General features: G+C 44.1%; 1 pseudogene; it reads left to right on the plus strand.

The window, feature by feature from the left end:
* The first annotated feature begins 1,078 nt into the window (after positions 1–1,078).
* On the plus strand, positions 1,079–1,617 carry LOC108408989 (translationally-controlled tumor protein-like; annotated as a pseudogene).
* Positions 1,618–7,651: the final 6,034 nt, after the last annotated feature.

The following is a 7,651-nucleotide window of genomic DNA, read 5'->3' on the forward strand; positions in this document are numbered from 1 at the left end:
AAATATTGGCAAACTGAATTCAACAATATGTCAAAAGTATTGTAAACCATGTTTAAGTTGGATTTATTCCCAGGATACAAGGATAATTCAACATCTGCAAATCAGTGTGATACACCACATTAATCACATGAAGGATAAAAATCATGATCATCTCAAAGATGCAGAAAAGCATTTGACAAAATTCCATATCCATTCATGATAGAAATTCTTAAGAAACTAAGAACACACCTCAACACAATAAAGGCCATACACGACAAGCCCACAGCTAACATATTCAACAGTGGAAAGCTGAAGGCTTTTCCTCTAAGATCAGCAACAAGACAAAGATGCACTTTCTTGCCGCTTTTATTCAACATGGTATTGGAAGTTCTAACCAGCGCAATTAGACAAGAATAAGAAATAAAAGACATCCAAATTTGAAAGGAAGAAGTAAAACTGTCTCTATTTGCAGCTGGTATGATATATATAGAAAATTCTAAAGATTACCATAAAAACCTGTTGGAACTAATAAACAAATTCATTAAAGTTACAGGATAGAAAAATCAGTTGGGTTTCTATACACTAATAATGAACTATCAGCAGGAGAAATTAAGAAAACAACCCCAGTTACAATTGCATAAAAAGAATAAAATACCTAGGAATAAATTTAATCAAGGAGGTGGAAGACCTGTACAATGAAAACTATAAGACACTGATAAAAGAAACTGAAGAAGACATGAATAAATGGAAGGATAGTCTATGCTCATGGATATGAAGAATTAATATTGTCAAAATGTTCATACCACCAAAGCAATCTATAGATTCAGTGCACTCTCAATCAAAATTCTAATGGTATTTTCCACAGAAATAGAAAAAAAAACCCTTAAATTTACATAGAACCACAAAAGACCCTAAATAATCAAAGTATTCTTGAGAAAGAACAAAGCTGTAGGCATCAGATTTCTTGATTTCAAACTATATTGTGCTTTTCTGCCTGCTCCCCACTCCCCTGGAGTGCCCCTCTGGCTGCACTGCACTCCCTCTGTGCTCTAGGCTTCTGCTAAGCTAGTGATGCCATCATCTCCCTCCAGGCGCCGTCATGATCATCTATCTAGACCTCATCAGCCATGATGAGATGTTCTTCTACAAATACAAGATTTGAGAGATTGCAGAAGGGCTGTGTCTGGAGGTGGAGGAAAAGATGGTCAGTGGGACAGAGGGTAACACTGATGACTCACTCATTGGTGGAAATGCCTCTGCTGAAGGCCCTGAGGGTAAAGGTACCAAGAACACAGTAATCACTGGTGATATTGTCATGAACCATCACGTGCAGGAAACCAGCTTCATAAAAAAAGCCTACAAGAAGTACATCAAAGATTATTTGAAATCAATCATATAATTGATTGATTTTCAATTTCAGGCAAACTTGAAGAACAGAGACCAGAAAGACTGAGCTTTTTATGACAGGGGCTACAGAACAATTCAAACACATCCTTGCTAATTTCAAAAAATGACCAGTTCTTTATAGGTGAAAAGATGAGTCTAGATGGCATGGTTGCTCTGCTGGACTACCGTTGAGGGTGGTATGACCCATATATGATTTTCTTTAAGGCTGGTTTAGAAATGGAAAAATGTTAACCAATTTGACTATTTGCATCTATCACCTGTCATCCTAACTGGCTGCTACCTGCCATCCACACACCGCCAGGACTTAAGACAAATGGACTTTGTCTTGAACTCTTTGTTTATTTTGATCTTGATTTATTTGGAGTGGAGGTATTTTTTAGAGAAAAAACATGTCATGCAGTCTAAAAATAAAATGCATTTAAACTCATTAGAGAGAATGCCTCTTAGTTTAATATGTATTTAAATCCATCCTGTATAGTGTTCCTGGAGAAACTGGAGCCTGACTGTAGGCCACTACTAGAAAGCATAAGACTGTCTTCAGATTACTCCTACAGTGAAAACAATTTCTGGGACTAGATATAAAAACCAAGAATCAAGTCTTAATTCTGAATGAAGTAAAGGGCAAGACCAAGCTCATAGCAGTGCCAGCATTTGAAGTGTGGATTCCCTACACATTTCATCATCTACAAACAGAAGTAGTTAAATCTGGAAGAGATTACTGAAAGAATAAAAAGAGACTAATACAGTTGGGAAAACTTATATTGTGAAACTATAGTAATCAAAACAGTATGGTATTGGCATAAAAACAGATAACACAGATCAATTGAACAGAATTGCAAGCCCAGAAATAAATCAATGCATATATGGTCAATTAATTTATGACAAAGGAGTCAAGAATATATAATGGAGAAAGGACAGTATCTTCAATAAATGGTGCTATGAAGATTGGACAGCTACATGTAAAATAATGAAACTGGACTGATTATATCACACACAAAAAACAACTCGGAATGAATTAAAGACTTGAAACCATAAAATTTCTAGAAGAAAATATAGGGGGTTAAGCTCCTTGACATCAGTCTTGGAAATTATTTTTTTATTTGATATCAAAAGCAAAGGCAGCAAAAGCAAAAATAGACAAAAGGGACTACATCAACAGGAAAGGCTTTTGTACAGCAAAGGAAATAATAAACAAAGTGAAAAGTTAATCTATGGAATGGGAGAAAATATTTGCAATCATATATCTAATAGGGGGTTAATATCTAAAATATAAAAGAACTCATACAAATCAATAATAAAGATAAAAAAACAATTGGATTAAAAATGGGCAGAGGATCTCAATAGACATTTTCCTAAAAAAAGGCATACAAATGGCCAAGAGATATATGAAAAGGAGCCCAATATCACTAAGCATTAGGGAAATGCAAATCAAAACCACAGTGAGATAGCACCTACCCCTGTTAGAATGGCTATCATCACAAAGACAAGAGATAGCAAATGCTGGTGAGGATGAGAAGAGAAAGGAACCGTTGAGCACTGGTGATGGGAATGTAAATTGGTGCCGCTACTGTGGAAAACTGTGGAGATTCCTCAAAAAACTAAAAATAGAAACACCATATGATTCAGCAATCCCACTAATGGGTATATATGGAAAGGGTATATATGGAAACCATGACATTGAAGTGATGTTTATTGCATCGTTATTCACAAGAGCCAAAGTATGAAAACAACCTAAATGCACATCAATGGATGAATGGACAAAGACAATGTGGTATTATACATATGGTGGAATATTACCCAGCCATGAGGCAGAGAGAAATACTACTTCGTGACAACATGGACGGACCTGGAGGGCATTATGCTAAGTGAAATAAGCCAGAGATAGATACTGCATGGTATCACTTATATGTGGAATCTTAGGAAGAAAAAAAATTCAAACTCATAGAAATAGAATGCAGAAAAGTGGTTGCCAGGGCTGGAGGGTGGGGGAAATAGGGGGAGCTTGGCAGGATACAAGAAGGGAGAGGAAAGTGTATTATTTCTTTTTATCGTAGTGACAACCTTGTCAATCAGATACTATGACTAGCACTTCACTGAAGAACCAAGGCCCCATGAGGTTAAGTGACATGCCTAAGACTGCATAGTGATTTTAGAAATAAAATCCAGATCTTTCTGATTCAAAAATCCCATGCTGTTCCTATGGTTTATTTTTCTCTGTTTTTATGTGCATTGATTGTCCAAAATCTCCAAATATTTCCACCACTTCAGGAGTCCTGGCAAAGGCAGAAGGGGGCAGCTTCCAGCAGCTGTGGCGGAGGAGAGGGGAGTCCCTGTGGGGGCCCTTTGTAGTAAGGTATTTTTAAACCTGGGCCTTCTCCCTGTGACAAATATTAGAGATATTTCTTCTGGCTCTTAGACTCTGGGAAGGCTTCCTAGTCTCTCTTCACAGAAACACACCCAGGAGAGGCAGTGCTCAGGGGTCAGGTGAGGCCAGTCAGCCTGGAGGGGTGTACCCAGGCTCCTCCGGAACGTGGCCTGGGGATGTGTTTGGTTTACTGTGGGACCGCCCTGCCCACAGCCCCTATGGAGAGAAACTGTCCTGAACCATGTGGCTGGGCCTTCTTTGGCCACGGGTGATTGGTCTAGAACTGACCCCCCCAAGGGCAGCCCCAGGGGACAGGCTGCAGGGGCCCCCACCAGAGCTGATGGTGAGGGGCTGGGCTGTCTGGCAGAGGAGCAGAAACCGAAAGATGAACAGAAAGAGCAGAAAAAGAGGCAGTCCCCCGAAGAGGTGAGCTGGGTTCTGAGTGCCCCAGGTTCTGAGCATAGGCCCCTTCCTGAATCATGAGGCCCCAGTGTAGCTCCTCCGGGGTTACTGGAATCCTTCAGACCCTTGCAAAGAATTCCTTATAAGAGTCCCCTGATTTGTGACCTAGTTGAGTGAATGTGATTACAGCAACCAAGAGAAGCATGAGGACCATCCTAGACTGTAGAGCCTGATGTGGCCAGCCCTGCCTCGCTGACAAGGGTCAGGGCTTGGGGGCTGGTGGCCGCCCACACTTGGGTCACTGGTTCTGGTATTTCATAGGGATGGATGTGTCAGGGCCTGATCTGGCGTAAGGGTAACATTTGGGCTAGAGGCCGAGGGGGGAGAAAGGGCAGTGGGTTTCCAGCCGTGACATTACAACATAGCTCAGCTGTGGGGTGTTATAAGTGTGCGTTACTCATAATAGTCAAAGCACTAGTTTGTATTTTAAAGCAGATACTTATTGCATAAATGTTAGCATACCATTCCTATTATCTCACCCCTTGTTTTTTAATTTGTGAATAATTAACTAACTGTCCCGTTTGGCAAGATGCTGAAGTGCCTTTCTCCCTGGGGCAGGGGGAGAGGCCCTCAGGGAGGGGCGTGTGTGTGGGCTTCAAGGAAGACCCACGGGTGGAGAGCCCTACTGTGGGGGCCCCACTCTAGGCCTGGGTTCCCACTACCAAGCCTGGGGCCTTAGCACTCCAGGCTGTTTCCTTCCCACAAAGAGATGTGACAAGAATCTTCCTTGGGGTTGCAGAGAGGGTGGAATGAAAACCTGTTGTGAAATTGGCTGTGAATTTTCCAGTCCCTCTAAGGTCAGAGGTCATTCTCAGCCTGGGCATCTCCTTTTTCCCATAAGGACCTGCCTGATCCTCTCTGCATGCCTCCCGCCACCTCCTCATTCTCAGCCAGTGGAGTGCCCAGGTGGCTCCTGGACGCCCACCTCTGCCCACCTACCCATTTACAGGCATCTGCCCACCCCTCACCCCCTACCTCTGAGTACTTGAAACCTGCCTCCTCTCTCCACTCCCCAGATCTGTAACCTCCCTCTCTCTCTCTCTCTCTCTCTCTCTCTCCTCCCTTCCTGAATGTGCTCAGATTATTCCTGTCTGAAAGAGGAAATCATCCCTTGACCCCACATCACATTCAGCTACTGTTTTTCTCTTCCACTTCAGAGTCTAACTTGTTAAAGATAAGCTTTGTACCTTTACCTGCTCCCATTCCATTCTCCCCCAAGCCCATCTATTCTTTAATTACACATTTACTGAGCTCATGTGTCAGGTGCTGTTCTAAATTCTTGCAAGTATTGACCTGTTTAATTCTCACAACAACCCAAAGAGGGAGGCTCTATTAGTAGCCCATTTTACAGATGAGGAAATTGAGGCTGGTGAGGTTAAGTGTGATCTCACGGAGTGCAGCCCACACATAGGATGTAAGTGGTACTGCTCATGTCAAAGCCAAGCAGGCTGCCTCTGGGGCTGTGCGCTTAGCCGCCTCAACCACCCACCTTTGCCTTTACACAGTCTAGCAAAACACTGTAGAGGTCAACAGCCACCTCCTTGTCTGTACAATGGCACCTTTCAGACGTTGTCCAGCCTGAGTTTTCAGCTGCATCCCCATTGACTCCCTATCCCACTCTGGCTTGGGACCCTTTGGTTTCTTAAATCTTGATATGCCTCTTTCTTCCCATTCCCCCCACTTCCCTTAGGCGAGCTCATCCATTTTTATGAGCCTATGTGCTGCCTTCCTCCTTGTCTTTCACCTACGTCTCTCTTCCGACCGAGTCTCCTGCTCTCATGCTGTGCTGCGCACCATCCTCATGGGATGTCGCGTGGATATTCCAAATGGCCCCTGGCTGCACGCAGGCTGTGTTCAGGGGTCTGGATGTTTCCATTCGGACATGGGAGGCCATGCCTGGCTGCTCATCAGAGGCGGGGCGAGGTAGCAGCGATCAGTATAGTGCTCTAGCAAGCCTCCAGCCTTGCACCCACTGTTCCCTGAGCCAGGTGCCCCTCTTCCCCTCTTTATTAACTTGTTTGGGATACCTTGGGTCTCAGTTTAAATGTCACTTTCTCAGGGAAGTACTTCCTAAGACCCCTCCTGCAGCTGTGTTCTCTTCTGCTTCTCTCGGGTCACTTCCTATTCAGGGCTGCGGTTGCCCATTTTCTTCTCTGTGTACCCCCCCTCTGCCCAGGTAACCGGTGAGTTTGTTTCTCTTTATATTTGATATGCACTCTGCCTTGCTCACAGAAAGCCTCCCATACATGTGTGCTGAGTGACATTTTATGACTTGATCAGTCTGGAACAGTGGGAGGGAAAACAAATGCAAGGTGGTGGTTTGGTTTGAGAGAAGTCCAAGGGCGAGGCACGGAAATGGAAACTCAGAGTGCAAATAGCTGTGCGTGTGCGTGTTCGGGTGCCTCTTATCTTCCTCTTGAGGGGTGATGAGAAGAGCATGGGTTCAAAGTATGGTGGACCTGGGTTCAAATCCCTGCTCTACCACTCATTGCAGTGGGACCCAGAATAGTTCCACAGCCTTTTTGTTTCTCAATGACACGTTACCTGAAACTGCTCAGCATGACATGCTAGGGGGTCAGGACTCTGCTCCTCATTCTGTCCCCAACTGTCCCTGTGCTCATGGCCTCCCTGCCCTGTGCCTCTGTTCCCCATCTGCAAAGTGAGAACCGTGGCCAGAGCACTTCCAAGGACATGTCCACATTCAAGCCCTGTTAGCTCGATGTATCCTTCTCAGATTTTTATGCTCTGGACTTTCAGCACAGCAGGAAGCATCCCTCCCTAAGGAAGAAGATGGCGCTGTTTGCTCCAGCAGCCCTGCACCCACGAGAGAGCATGCCCCTGCTCACCTGAATAGGGGTGTGTGTGGAATTAGAGAAGGTGTTTATGCAGATGAACAGCCCCCACCACAGAGGCATTGCCCCACTAAACCTGTTCCCACTAGCAGGGTGGCCTGAAGAGCTGATAAGACTCAACAAGTTTTTTGTGCAAAAGCTTATCTCTTTTCAGCCTTACAGCAGCCCTGGGGCAGTGCTGTTGACACTTCCAGCATGCTGGATGTGGTGGGGGGCTGTATTAGAGTTATCCAAGGAGACAGAACTAATCAGCTGTGTGTGTATATATTTAGAAAGTGATTTATTTTAAGAAATTGGCTCATGTGATTATGGATGCAGGCAAGTCCAAAATCTTCAGGGTGGGCTGTCAGGCTGAGGACCCAGGAAAGAGCTGTATTGCGGTTCAAGTTAAAGTCTGAAGGCTGCCTGCTGCAGAATCCTTGCTCTGGGAGGTCCGCCTTGTTTGATTGAGACCTTCAACTGATTGGATGAGGCCCACCCACATTATGGAAGGCAACCTGCTTTACTCAAAGTCCACCAATTTAAATATGAATCTCATTGAAAAACACCCTCACAGAAACACCCAGGATAATGTGTGATCAAATAT

Source organism: Manis javanica, chromosome 15 (assembly GCF_040802235.1).
Source record: "Manis javanica isolate MJ-LG chromosome 15, MJ_LKY, whole genome shotgun sequence".
NCBI lineage: Eukaryota > Metazoa > Chordata > Mammalia > Pholidota > Manidae > Manis > Manis javanica.